The sequence below is a fragment of the Pelodiscus sinensis genome, chromosome 4 (genome assembly GCF_049634645.1).
Source record: "Pelodiscus sinensis isolate JC-2024 chromosome 4, ASM4963464v1, whole genome shotgun sequence".
In the NCBI taxonomy this organism is placed as follows: domain Eukaryota; kingdom Metazoa; phylum Chordata; order Testudines; family Trionychidae; genus Pelodiscus; species Pelodiscus sinensis.
Window position 1 is genome coordinate 6920411 of NC_134714.1, and position 14179 is coordinate 6934589.

The 14179-nt window shown below is 50.5% G+C and overlaps 1 protein-coding gene across 2 annotated transcripts in view; it reads left to right on the plus strand.

The window, feature by feature from the left end:
- The first annotated feature begins 2681 nt into the window (after positions 1-2681).
- The window catches only part of FRMD6 (FERM domain containing 6), a 204091-nt gene continuing 192593 nt past the window's right edge, over positions 2682-14179 (plus strand). The window contains exons 1-2 of one of the 2 annotated variants that reach the window (XM_075926189.1): positions 2682-2944; positions 4139-4237. The gene's annotated coding sequence lies outside the window, so the exon portion shown is untranslated. The remainder of the gene's footprint in view (positions 2945-4138; positions 4238-14179) is intronic. The other variant, XM_075926190.1, reaches the window with a different exon arrangement.

Here is a 14179-nt window from a genome sequence, read left to right on the forward strand (position 1 = left end):
CCAGAACCACCTCTAATGACACTTCAATCTGTGACAAGTCCTCAGATTTGTCACATACAAAGGACAGGTCAGGTTTGGGAATCTCCCTAACATCCTCAGCCATGTAGACCGAAGCAAAGAATTCATTTAGTTTCTCTGCAATGACTTTATCATCTTTAAGTGCTCCTTTTGTATCTCGATCGTTCAGGGCCCCACTGGTTGTTTAGCAGGCTTCCTGCTTCTGATGTACTTAAAAAACATTTTGTTAATACCTTTTGAGTTTTTGGCTGGCTGTTCTTAAAACTCCTTTTTACATAAGAACATAAGAACGGCCGTACTGGGTCAGACCAAAGGTCCATCTAGCCCAGTATCCTGTCTGCCGATAGTGGCCAGCACCAGGTGCCTCAGAGAGGGTGGACTGAAGACAATGATCAAGCGATTTGTCTCCTGCCATCCCTCTCCAGCCTTTGACAGAGGCCAAGGACACCATTTTATCCCCTGGCTAATAGCTTTTATGGACCTAACCTCCATGAAATTATCTAGCTTCTCTTTAAACTCTGTTACAGTCCTAGCCTTCACAGCCTCTTCTGGCAAGGAATTCCACAGGTTGACTACACGCTGTGTGAAAAAGAACTTTATTTTATTAGTTTTAAACCTGCTACCCATTAATTTCATTTGGTGTCTTCTAGTTCTTCTATTTAGGGAACTAATAAATAACTTTTCTGTATCGGCCCTCTTCACACCACTCATGATTTTATAGACCTCTATCATATCCCCCCCTCAGTCTCCTCTTTTCTAAACTGAAAAGTCTCAGTCGCTTTAACCTCTCCTCATACCAAACCTTTTTGACTTTTCTTATTACATTTTTACAGTTAATTTGGCAGTGTTTATGTTCCTTTCCACTTACCTCACTGGGATTTCACTTCCACTTTTTAAAAGATGTCTTTTTATCTCTCACTGCTTCTTTTACATGGTTGTTAAGCCACGGTGACTCTTTTTTTTAGTTCTACTATGTTTTTAAATTTGAGGTATACATGTAAGTTGGGCCACTATTATGGTGTCTTTTTGAAAAGTGTCCATGCAGCTTTCAGGGATTTTACTTTAGTCACTGTACCTTCTAATTTCTGTTTAACTAACGTCCTCATTTTTTGCATAGTTCCCCTTTTTGAAATTAAATGCCACAGTGTTGGACTGCTGAGGTGTTCTTCCCACCACAGGGATGTTAAATGTTATTATATTATGGTCACTATTTCCAAGTGTTCCTGTTATAGTTACCTCTTGGATCAGATCCTGCACGCCACTCAGGACTAAATCGAGAATTGCCTCTCCCTTTGTGGGCTCCTGTACCAGCTGCTCCAAGAAGCAATCGTTTAAGGTATCAAGAAATTTTGTCTCTGCATCTTGTCCTGAGGCAACATGTACCCAGTCAATATGGGGATAGTTGAAATCCCACGCTGTTATTGAGTTCTTTATTTTGATAGCCTCTCTCATCTCCCTTAGCCTTTCGTAGTCACTATTACTGTCCTGGTCAGGTGGTCGATAATAGATTCCTACTGTTATATTCTTATTAGAGCAGGGAATTACTATCCATAGTGATTCTATGGAACATGTTGATTCATTTAAGATTTTTACTTCATTTGATTCTAAATTTTCTTTCATGTATAGTGCCACTCCCCCACCCGCACAACCTGTTCTGTCCTTCCGATACATTTTGTACCCAGGAATGATTGTGTCCCATTGATTGTCCTCACTCCACCAGGTTTCTGCGATGCCTATATCAGTATCCTTCTTTAACACAAGGTACTCTAGTTCACCCATCTTATTTTTTTAGTTTTCTAGCATTTGTGTACAAGTACTTTAAAAACTTGTCACTGTTTATTCATCTGCCCTTTTCTGATGGGTCAGATTCTTTTTTATGTGAATGCCTTGCCATGTCTCCTTATGCAGCAGAATCCTCCATGGGTGCACTGCAGAGACCACCCAGCTTGTTATTAGAGTTATTTCAAATATCTAAAAGGGTGTCACAGGGAGGAGGGGGGGAAATTGTTCTCCTTGGCCTCTGCGGGTAGGACAAGAAGTGATGGGCTTGAATTGCAGCAAGGGATGTTTAGGTTGGACATTAGGAAAAACTTCCTACCTGGCACGGTGGTGAAACATGGGAATAAATTGCCTAGGGAGGTTGTGGAATCTCCATCAGTGGAGATATTTAAGAGCAGGTTAGGCAGACACCTGTCAGGGATGATCTAGACGGTGCTTGGTCCTGCCGTGAGGGCCGGGACTGGACTTGATGACCTCTTGAGGTCCCTTCCAGTTCTAGTGTTTTATTCTATGATTAAGCACCCACAGTATGCTGCACAATTCAGAGGAAGACACAGTGCCTCCTGTTGGAGCTCACGAGGAATCCTGGGCTCACATACATTGCTACATGAGGAGCATTCAGTTCCCTCTCGGTGTACAAGAGTGTGTTAATAGCCATAGGGGTAGCAGATGGTGCTGGCCCTTTAAAGGAGGTGTGAGGTCAGGTTTCTTTTTTGTGAGGTAGTATGGCCAAGTTAGCAAGTGGCTAGCACTATGAACTGCAGACTTGCAAGACCTGGGTTCTGTTTCTGGCTTGGCTAACAATCTCCTGGCTGTCTTTGGGCAAGTCACTTCTGCCTCAGTTTTCCCCATCTGTGAAATGGGAATACAAACACTACCTCCCTTTGCCAAGCAGTGAGCGATCAGCTGACAAAAGCTACTGGCTCACACACAGCTTTGTTTAGCTCCACAATTCAAACTTGGTCCTCCCCTGCCTGGCTCTGATTGGCTGTGTCAGGAAGTGGGCGGCCAGCAACCTAAGGAGCGCAGCTGTCTGATTGACAGGGAGAGTCAGCAGACTAGCTCCTCAGCAGCAACTGCTCAAAGCATTTCTCCGTGGTGCTCAAAGCATTTCTTCCTGCTTGTTCCCAGCTCTGCCTCGCTCCAGGTAACCCAGCTCTGGCGCCCAGCCTCTGACCCTGGGCTCCTGTTCCTGGCAACAGGCTCCCCCTCCAGCCATGCGCAACTGCCTACTTCCCAGTCTGATATACCCCGCCTGCCCTCCATGCTCCTCTGTTCTCTGCCCCGTCCCCCTCTCTCCTCCCTTGACCTCCCTCTGCCTCGTCCACTTCTAACACAGCCCCAGGGGAAGGAGAAACCCACCCAAAACGGCAGCATAGCCTGAGGTTTGCCAGCCATCCCTCTGCTCCCTGTGCTTGTCCCTTGTCTCCTTCTCTCCTGTCCTGGTTGTGTCTCTTTAGACAGAAGTCCTTGGCTTGGGGGCTGTTGTTCTGTTTGTACAGCTCCTAGCACTGGGGGAGGTGGGGGACTCTGACTGGAAGTGGAGGTGTTACGCTGGGGGAAAGCCAAGTCCTGAGAGGGTGTTAGGAGCCCACAGCAGAGGAGGCAGCTGTAGGGGAAGAGCGGGCAGCCAAGCCTGCTCCTCGCTTTGTAGCTGGGGGCCTGAGAGCTGGGGTGAGCTGAGGGTCTCACTGCTCATGCCCTAGGTTACAGCCCCTCAAGGCGGGGCTGTGACCCACAGAAAAAGCCTGAATGATGGGTTGGGACCTCTGCTTAACTCCTGCAAAGGGGTGAGGGTTTGGTTTAGCCAGAACCCCGAATGATCCAGTTAATGGGGGAAACTGAGGCACGGTCAAAGCCACACGAGGGAGAGGCGGGGCCCTGTCACGGCGTGCCAGGATGTTCCTCACACCGGTGGGCTTTGAGGGAGGAGAGAGGTTTGTCAGGGCCTGTCGCCACCCCCCAGCACTCGCGGGACTGCTGTAGGTCCAGCGGTGGTAAAGCGGCTGGTCTTGTGCTTCTCGGATGAGAGAGAAACCGGTGAGGTGCAACTCCCCTTAGGCATATGCACGGCTCAGACTGTCTGGGAAGCTAGGGGAGCTCAGGGCGTCTGCTGAGCAAGGTAGCTGTGACACCCTGTACTTGGAATTATCGTTAGTTCCCTACCCATCCCGTTCCTATAATTAACTGCCGGCTTTGCATTCCAAAGGGGGGGGCGGGGTGACTTCGGTGGGCCGATTTGCTGCACGTTCGTTTGCTAAGACTCGCTGCTAATTTTGATCACAGTTGGGAGTGTGAGTCTCGGGTTATTCAGGAGCAGCTAATCCCCTTCTCTCTCCAGAGGAGCGTTAAGCGAACGTTTATCAACCTGCCCCTGAAACCTAGAAGCAGGCAGCCTCTGACAACGACTGCTTTGTGCATCCGAACGGAAACAGCCCAGGTATGCGCCGTGCGCAGCACGTTCCCAGCACGCTGCAAATCGTTGCTTTCAAGCCCTGGGACCCAGCCACCTGGATTTCTTGGCAGCTCTGAGCTAAGCGGGGTGCCCCCCTCCCGGGCACTGCAGGCGTAAAGCCCCCTCAGGCAGGCCTTCTTGGTGGAGAGCACGCGGGCTGTTCTGTGTGGAAGGCCGATGGCTCTGGGTCGTCGGGAGGAGGGATTGAATCTGTGACCGCTTAGGGCCGGGCTGGGGAACCTTTTCTGGGCCGGGGGCCACAGACCCACCGAAAAATCAGTTGGGGGCCGCACAGAAGTGAGAAGCAAACAAACCAATCGACCCTCACTCACGGGCCTGGCCCCCGACTGAGGAGAAAGGCACTGCCCATATTCCCTTTGCACACCAGCGCCTGGAACAGCCCAGACCGCGGTTCCGCTAAGGACGCGCCTTTACGGCCACGCACCAAAAAGTCTTCCCTGCCCATCTCCGCGGGAGAGCCGCACAGCAGCACCTGAGCAGCAGGCAGCTGCTTCGACGGGCGGGGCCGGCTGAGATGGTGGGGTGAGGGAGCCACTGGGACCTGCCACGGCCACGTGGTGGGGGGAAGGCCTACTCCGGTGGCTGGGGCTACCATGTGGCAGCTGGGGCTGGGAACGGGACTGGAGCCTGTTCTGGCAGCTGGGGCTGGAACGGGACCTGCCACATGGTGTAGGGGCAGGGTCTGCTCTGGTGGCCGGGAACAGAACCTGCCACATGACGTGTGTGTGTGGGGGGGTGTTTCTGCCCCAGTGGCTGGGAACGGGACCTGCCACATGACATGGGGGGGTGTTTCTGCTCCGGTGGCCAGGAATGGGACCTGCCACATGGTGGGGGGCGGGGTGTCTGCTCCGGTGGCCAGGAATGGGACCTGCCATGAGGGGTGGGGTTTGCTCCAGCAGCTGGGAACGGGACCTGCTGCATGGCGGGGGTGCAGAGTCTGCTCCGGTGGCTGGGAAGGGACATGCTGCATGGCGGGGAAGGAGGGGCTTCTGCTCTGGCAGCCGGGAACGTGTGTGTTAATAAATTGGGTGCCACAGTGGTCCACATCCAAACCAGTGCACATGCCCTCGGTATTGGTGCACAAGCCAAAACTCCGCACATGGCTGGAAAATCTTAGAAGGAACACCTGCCCAGACGTATAGATTTTATGTGCTCAGGGGGCGGCGGAGGCTGGAGTGTCAGCGCGGGCTCCCAATTGCTGGAAGCCCTGAGCCTCAGGGGCTGTATCCAGGCAAGCTGGGGACTGCATCGAGTCCCTGGGTCTTAGGTTCCCTACCTCTGTCTGAGGGGTTAACGCCATGGGCCTCCACCGCTGGAGCTAAGAGCCAGCTGGCTCTCAGCTAATGTTGTCGAGCAGACTTCACGCTCCCTTATCAGTGGTCTCCGTGCCTCTGGGTTACCTGTGTCCTGGGTTTATGTGGCTAACGTGGATCCATACAGATCCTGTTCCAGGGAAGCCCGATCTGCCCCGCGCCTTTGGCAGCTCCCTGGCAGAAGGGGCGAGGATCCCAAGCCATGCTGGCCACCAGGCCACTCTCATTCCGCCGCCGTGGAAACGCCCCCTTCTCAAAGATGGCCACGCGAGGCTGGTTGCTATGGGCCAGGTGCTTGCGTCTTGCTCGGTTGTTTCTGGAGAGGGCCTTCCGTGGGACAAGGCCTGGCTTGGCTGTGCGAGCCGGGCACGCCGCCATCCAAGCAGGTCGCAGCCCAGCGGGGGAAGGCCTCGGCTCTGGGCGTTCGTTTTGGCATCCTTGGAACGTGCCAGATGGTGCTGGGGTAACTTGGGTCCTTGTCTCTCTGCCGGAGCCCGAGGCAGGAACAGTCACCTCAGTGTTGTCAGAAAACCTAGTGGTCCTAATGTGCACCCGCTTTACAGTGCAATGGGGCCTAGTACAGAGGGTGTGGCAAGGGCTCCTCTTTCCCAGGCCGCTGCTTGTGCCGGCGGCTTGCCCCCTTCCCCAGGGGTTGGGGCTTGAGGCTTGTTTCTGGGTTAGAGAGCCTGGCTAGCCACTCCTTCTGGGACTCCCTCCCCGGCTGTTTCTGCTCTCCAGCTGTTTAGGGTTACTCTCCACTTCTATTCTCTGTCTCTCCTCCACCTTTCCTTCCGCCTCACTCTCCCCCCGACCTTCCAACTGGGGAAGCTTTTCAAGGCCTCCAGCAGGCCTGCCAGTGGAGTCAGCTGGCCCCAACCTGCCTGGGCCAGCTCCCTACCAGATGCTTCTAATTGTCCTGCCGCCCTCGTTTCTATTTAGCAGGCCTTTGCTGCCTTTGGGCCAGGGTGCCATTTCGGGCACGGACCTGGCAGGTGAGAGCACAAAAACCCCGTTTGCGCAAGATCCTTATCCCTCTCCGGGACAGGCATAAGCATCCTATGGAAAACGGGGGTTTTGCGCAAAAAATAAAAGTCCATGCTGCTTCTTTTTATGCAAAAACCCCTTGCGCAAAAAGAAACGGCAGAAAATATGCTAATGGGATCGTGACTTATGATAATGAGTCCCTCATTAGCATATTTTCTGCCAGAAGAACTCGCAGTGAAGACGAAGCCTCACTGTATTTAAGATAGAGAAGTCTCTTTGTGGTTGTCTTTTCAACGAGTGCAGAAATGCAACAGCTTTATCGCCTGAGTTTGAGATCAAAATGACAGCATTTTGCCCTGGCACAGGCTACTTCTTACCTCCTGGCTCGTCTCTCTTCAGGCTTGTTTGTTTTAATGAAGGAATCCAATGATTTCATAATTTAAAAAAAATCGCAAAACATCTGTGACAACTTCTTGTGCACAGACTCTCAGGCTGAAAGGAATTATGCTGTTTTCTTTGGGAAATGACCAGCAGTGCTGTAAACAATATGAGCTGTTTAGCAATGTGAGGGACTTTTGTGCATGATTCACCAAGTTATTCAGCCACAGCTGAGCTGCTTTGGACGTGTCTGTATCTCCTAAATCTTGAGTCTATTGTTCTTTGCATATCACTATTGTTTATAGGCATATCAGACAGAGGGGCCAGTTCCCTGCCTCACAGGAGTTTCGAGTCTAGTATGTTGCTAATTATTTATGTAACTGCAGGGCGCCAAGGCCTCACCCGAGTTAAGATTGTGCTAAGGACAAGATAGGGTAACTAAATGATTATTCCTCACCCAAAGAGCTGGCCACTTTTGAGGCAAGACGCAACAGGTACTTCTATACTTATGAGAAGACTGATGCTCCGGAGGTCGATCTTATAGGTTCGATTTAGCGGGTCTTGTATAGACCCATAGGTCATATGATTACTCATATGCTGAGAGCAGCCTCCGTCAGCATCTGGTATGCCTCCTTCTGCGAGAAGCAAGGGAAGCCGATGGGAACGTTCACTCCCGTTGGCCTCCCTCTGTGTTGACGGCGCCATGGCTCGGCGTAAGGGAAGCCGACTCCAGCTACGCATTTTGCAGTCCTGGAGTCACGAACCTTACGCTGAACTTCCTGATCTAGTACAGACCAGGCAAAGAAGTAAGTAACCCCTCCCCCAACAGGTGGGGAAGGGAAGTTGGGGTAACCGCAATGAGTCTGGGTGCAAGAGCTCATAATAAAGTGACCAGTAGCAGATATACCAGCTCAGTCCCTGCCGAAGTACCAGGCAATACGAATAAAGCCCTACGCTATACTGGGGGCAGTGCAGTAGTGATAAAGTGCCTGAATTAGCATGTGCTTTGCTTAACTCCAAACACATTTTTAGGTCCCACTGACAACACCAGCAATATTCACCCGCTTCAAGGTGATATTCACCTGCTTGAGAACTGTGTCGAATCAGGCCCTTTATCTCTCTCCCCCAGCATGTGAGAGCAGAGTTATGTCGTGGAGACAATCTACCTAAGTTCTGACTTAGTGAGGGACTCTCCACGCATTGATCTATTCGCTTTCCACTAACCCCTCTCTCTCAAACTTTCCTTGCGTGATGTACCCGAATGGTTGGTTGCTAAGATCTAAATCATGTTGTTAAACTTGCACACCTAAATCATGGTGTTTGCAGGTTGTACACAATATGTATTGTATCCAGTGCTTTTTTTGTGTAAAAAAAAAAAAAAAAAAAAAAAAAGGTGCCTGTATTCCAGGGGAAAAGTTGAGAGAGAGAAAAAAAAAAGCAAAGCCGGGGTGGGGCCGACCTTGCCCTTTTAAGACATGCTGCCCCTTTAAGACACATGGTCCCACTGACAACACCAGCAATATTCACCCGCTTCAAGGTGATAAGATTGTGCTGAGGACAAGATAGGGTAACTAAATGATTATTCCTCACCCAAAGAGCTGGCCACTTTTGAGGCAAGACGCAACAGGTACATCTATACTTATGAGAAGACTGACGCTCCGGAGGTCGATCTTATAGGTTCGATTTAGCGGGTCTTGTATAGACCCATAGGTCATATGATTACTCATATGTCGGACATTTGTGTACAAAGGTGCTGGTATATGTCGTTCTTTCCAGGTAAGCTCTGACTGGAGGTGCCGGTACTGCATTTGGAGGTGCCAGTGCTGAGTACCAGGCAGTACTGTCACAAAAAAAGCACTGAGTGTATCACTCCCAAGCAAAACTTGCATTTGTAGCTGATCCAGGCATGACACTCAGATGGATGGAAACTCTTTTTCTCCGCCTGGGTCCTATGTACATTTTTTAACATTAGCTTCAATGCCATTTTTAAAATTGCGTTTTACTGGGGATCTAGGGGAGGAAGAGACTAGAGAAGCTATGCGAGGCTGCCGTCAGTTCCAGCTCCCTGCTCAGAAGCAGGACCCGTTAAATGGAGAACGTCCATCCCTGACAGCTGTTTGTCCAACCTGTTCATAAAACCCCCTGGGAGTTCCACAGCGTCCCTTGGAAGCCTGTTTCAGACCTTAACTCCCTGGAGAGTTAGCAAAGCTTCCTAATATCTCACCTCCATCTCCCTTGCTGCAGATGAAGCCCATTGCTTCTTGTCCTACCTTGAGTGGACATTGAGAAAAGGGATGAGCCCGCTTTAGAACAGCCCTTTACGTATCTGAGGACTGTGGTCAGGTCTCTCCTCTGTCTGCTTTTCTCAAGACGAAACATGTCCAGGTTATTAAACTTTCCACCAAAGATCAGGGTTTCTAACCCTTTATATTGTTATTGTTAACATACGAACGGCCATATTGGGTCAGGCCAAAGGTCCATCTAACCCAGCATCCCAACTGCCAACAGTGGCCAATGCCATGTACCCCTAGAGGGAGTGAACAGAAGAGATCCCCTTTGTCACGGTCCCCTGGATACGTCCTCCCAGTCTGACAACATCATGCCGACAACCCGTCTCTGAGTTCGGCCTTCCAATCAGTTGTGCGCCCGTTTAATAGTAACTTCAGCCCATCTGTAAATCTAGGTTGAAGCTGCTGTTTTCAAGACCATGTAAAATGAGGGTGGGGAACCTGGGGTCTGGATGTAGCCCCTGGATTCCTTGGACCCGGCTTTTGAGGCTCAGGCCTCTCCCCCATTATTGGGGAGCCTGTGCTGGAGTGTCAGCCCCCTCACGGCACCACCGTGGGCCTGGAGCACACAAAATCTCCTAGCCTGGGCCCCGCCAGGCTCTGGTGTGGGAGGGGAATGTGGGAAGTGTCTTTCTACCTTTCAGTCAGGGGCCATGTTAGTCCGGGTTTGCTTGGGGTTTTGTTTTGTTTTTGCTTCTCGCTTGTGTGCGGCCCCCGACTGATTTTTCTGTGGGTCAGTGCCTACCCCCAAAAAGTTCCCCCGCCTCTGTAAAATGATCCCAGCGCTCGTGACAGGACATCTGGAGCTGAGGGTTATTTCAGGGGAACAAAGCTAAGCAGAGCTGGGCCGCTCTTCCTCCACTCGGACACGCTCGCTCCCTCCTTCCAGCGGAGACCCAGAGAACACCTCGTCCCCTGTGCCGAGAGACATCCCTTACAATCCGCACAGATGGGTTTTATTTTGTGTTCAGTCATTCGATCCATGTGGTCTCAGGATGCGAGCCAAAGAATGCGAGTTTAAAACAGCGCGCTGCCATGCTGCGGATCTAGCGGAGTTTGGGGCTTTGGCTGAGGCACGCCGTTTCCATGGCGACGGAGATTTTTTGTTGTAGCTACAGGGTCCTTATGCAATGGCCTCTCCCACACAAAGTCCTCTTGTGAGTTATGGCGGGGGAACATGAGTAAGACTGGCTCAGAGAGTGTAATGAGCCCGGGAGGGACGAGATTCAAAGCTGGCTTAGGCCAGGAGCGGAGGCTCAATTGTGCAATCACCACATGGAAGAGAAATTTCGCAGCTGCTTCCCCATTAAAAAGCACTCGGTCTGCTCCTATCCGTGAGGCATCTCAGGCATCGAAACACCTTGGAGGATCTTGGCCTACATGCTCACTTGGGTGAATCAAGGCAGCTCGATCTGCCCCTAAATGAGTCTGATCTCCATAAAGTCCATTGCCACAAAAGCCTTCAGTGCCGGGGCCAGAAGGAGGGGCCTTGGCAGAGCTGTGGGGCAGGGTGAGCCGCAGTGGCCATGGTGGAAGTAGCTCTGGCTATCAGCTTTAGAGAGTCCCTCTCCTTTCGCACGCCTCAGGTTTGCTTCCATTTCACAAGGCGTGTGGAGCAGCCGTGCTAAGAACGTGGCTCTTCCAGGCTGAAAGTGGTCGCTGTTCTCTGCTCGCCTTGTGTGCTTGGCCCGGCTTGTCGTTAGCTCCTTGGAGGGCGAGGGATTCGAGGCAGGGGTTGTCTCTTATTATTTGGGTGCAGCCCCCAGCACCACAGGGTCCCCATTTTGAGGCTCTGTGTGAAGGGATGAGTCGTCCCTGATTAAGCCGGATTAAGCCACATGCTGAGTCATTCCTGTGCTGGGTGCCAGCCAACCCTGGACGGGTGACTCAGGGGGGATTCACAGGAAAATCAGCCGCTATTCTGCTCCACGTCACTTCCTGGCTTTGAGACTCTCCCCTGCCTGGGGACGGCGACAGATTCACCAGGCCCCAGCCTCCTCCGTCCCAGTACTTGCTCCAGCCTCATTCCCAGCCCTTCTGTTGCCTTGTGCTGACCCCTGGATCCACTGTCGGGCCCAACTGCCATGGCACTGAATACTAGGCCTGACTGCCATAGCTCTAACCGCTTGGCTTGACCCTCCCCAGGTGGGTTTCTGAGCCTGGTTGCTACTGCCACACCCACAGTGACAACCTCAGCGATGACCAATGTGAGCTAACGGCTCTTAGAAATACTGGACATGTCGTGTTTAGTCTCTGACTCCCTGTGGATGGTGCTGGTGGTCCAAAGGATGGGAGAAACCCGACTGCTGCCTCCCAGCAGCAAGTTCAAAGCTGTCCTCTACTGGTGCTACTGAGGGGACACGATAGCGATGTTCAAGTATCTAAAAGGGTGTCACAAGGAGGAGGGAGAAAATTTGTTCTCCTTGGCCTCTGAGGATAGGACAAGCAGCAATGGGCTTAAACTGCAGCAAGGGAGGTTTAGGTTGGACGTTAGGAAAAACTTCCTGGCTGTGTCTACACTGGCCACTTATTCCGCTTTTCTGGAATAACTTGCCAGCTGTCTACACTGGCCGCTTGCTTTTCCGGAAAAACTATGCTGCTCCCGTTCGGGCAAAAATCCTTTTCCAGAAAAACTGTTCCCGAAAAGGGCCAGTGTAGACAGCCCAGTAGTCTTTTCCGCAAAAAAGCCCCGATCGCGAAAATGACGATCGGGGCTTTTTTGCGGAAAAGCGCATCTACATTGGTCACGGACGCTTTTCCGGAAAAAGTGCTTTTCCGGAAAAGCATCCTGCCAATGTAGACACTCTTTTTCTGAAATGCTTAAACGGAAAACTGTTCCGTTTTAAGCATTTCCGGAAAAGGGTGCCAATATAGACTTAGCCCCTGACTGTCAGGATGGTTAAACACTGGAATAAGTTGCCTAGGGAGGTTGTGGAATCTCCATCACTGGAGACATTTAAGATGATCTAGGTGTGATCTGGATGGTGCTTGGTCCTGCCGTGAGGGAGGGAACTGGACTCGATGACCTCTCAAGGTCCCGTCCAGTCCTAGTATTCTATGATTCTATGAATTCACCACTCCACCCAAATCCTATTGATAGCCGCGAGAGCTTTGGGATCCAGGTAGAGGTGAAGTAGGGTCCATTCACTCTGCCACAGAACCCCTGTCCAGCCTATAAATGCATGGGGAGGAGAGGGAGGAGCTAGGGGATGAAATGGTTGTTTTAAAGTAAAGTGTCTCGTTACTTAGGAAAATGCCTGGTTAGGCAACTTAAAAACTGCCAATACTAATCGTAACAAAGAGCTGAACATAGCTCAACTGTGATTTCCTTTGTTACTGAACGAAGCCCTTTTGAAATCTGTTCTGCATATTGTAGCTTTCTTTGGCCTGTATTCTTCCACCAAAATGAGCTGTTTTCTGCTCTGTGCCAGTGACATCATGTTTGTACAAGGCAATAGCTATTACATAGGATCTTCACAGAAATCTCTCCTGACAAAGAAGGGACTGGAAAGCAGGCTTTTGCTTAGCTTTGCAGAGCACTGGGAATGTTTCTCCTCTGATTGCTGGGGCGTTGATATCAAAATAGAAAACGTAGGGCAGGAGACGGAGGGATGAGGTTATCGTTTCCATGACTTCCTTCCAGGGAAGCGTCAGGTCCGAGGGGATCGGGCTTGATGAAGCGCAGTGTCTTCGTTATTATTGTAACTGGGGCCAGGCCATTCCTGGAAGGTGTCTGTGAACAATCCAGGGACTTGACAGCAGTTTCCAAAAAGCTACCTCTTCTGGTGGGCTTTGTAGCTTGTGGCGTGCAATATTTACAGTATCCCACAAGAAAAAAGTTAACCCCCTCTTTCGAGTTTTACTGCAGCCAAAAAAAAAAACCACCTTATAAATATCAAACTTCAGCTTAGTTGTGTATGATGTCAGCCAGCCGAGGGTGTGTCTACACTGCACCGTTATATCGAGGTAACTAGCGTTATTTCGAAATCACAATGCTAGCGTCTACACAGCCATTCCATTATTTCAAAATGATTTCGAAATAATGGACGGCTTATTCCAAAATCTGCAAACCTCATTCTACGAGGAATAACGCCTCTTCCGAATAGCTATTTCGAAATAAGGCGTGTGTAGGCGCTCCACTGCTGCTATTTCGAAATAGCCCCTCACCAGGGCCATTCTAAGTTATTCCTCCTGGGGCTTTAAATCGAGATAGCATGGCTATATTAAGGAAGCCTGTGTCGGACTAATTTTAAGGCTTCCCTGCAGTGTAGACGTGCTATTTCGAAATAAGCTATTTCGGAATAACTATTCTGGAATAGCTTATTTCAAAATAAGTGTGCAGTGTGGATGTAGCTTTAGTGAGATACAGGCCAAGCTGTCCCTGCTGAAGTCAATAGGAGCTTTGCTATGAACTTAATTGTGCATAAAATCAGGTCTCTAGTCTAAAAGGTTTCTAATAGGTCAAAAGGGGATTTCCCTAGAATGCCAAAGGGAAGTAGCTGGTGTGTATGTCAAACGTAGAGATTAAAAACAAGGAGTCCGGTGGCACCTTAAAGACTAACAATTGTTTTTGGCTTTCATGAGCTCATCAGATGCTTGAAAATGTGGAAATGTAACAGACCAGTTCTCATACCTGTCTCTGCCGCGTAGCTTCCTGCTCCCGCTGAGTCTTCTCCCCCTGCCCCTCCCTGCCCCTGCATTCCTGGTTCAAATGAAATTCAGTGTACACATTGCTGCCAGAAATCCCATAGGCCTCCTGGGAAACTGTCTCATAATAAAATACTGTAGCGTGTGTATTCACCCCGAGTGAATGTGCTGGAGGGAGATGTGAGATTGAAAGTGCCTTTGGTCACGAGGAAGACCTACAACACAGACAGGCGTGCAGAATTCCTCCTGCTATCTACTCTTGTGTCTCAATGCAGATAAGGTTGCCAGGTGTCTGG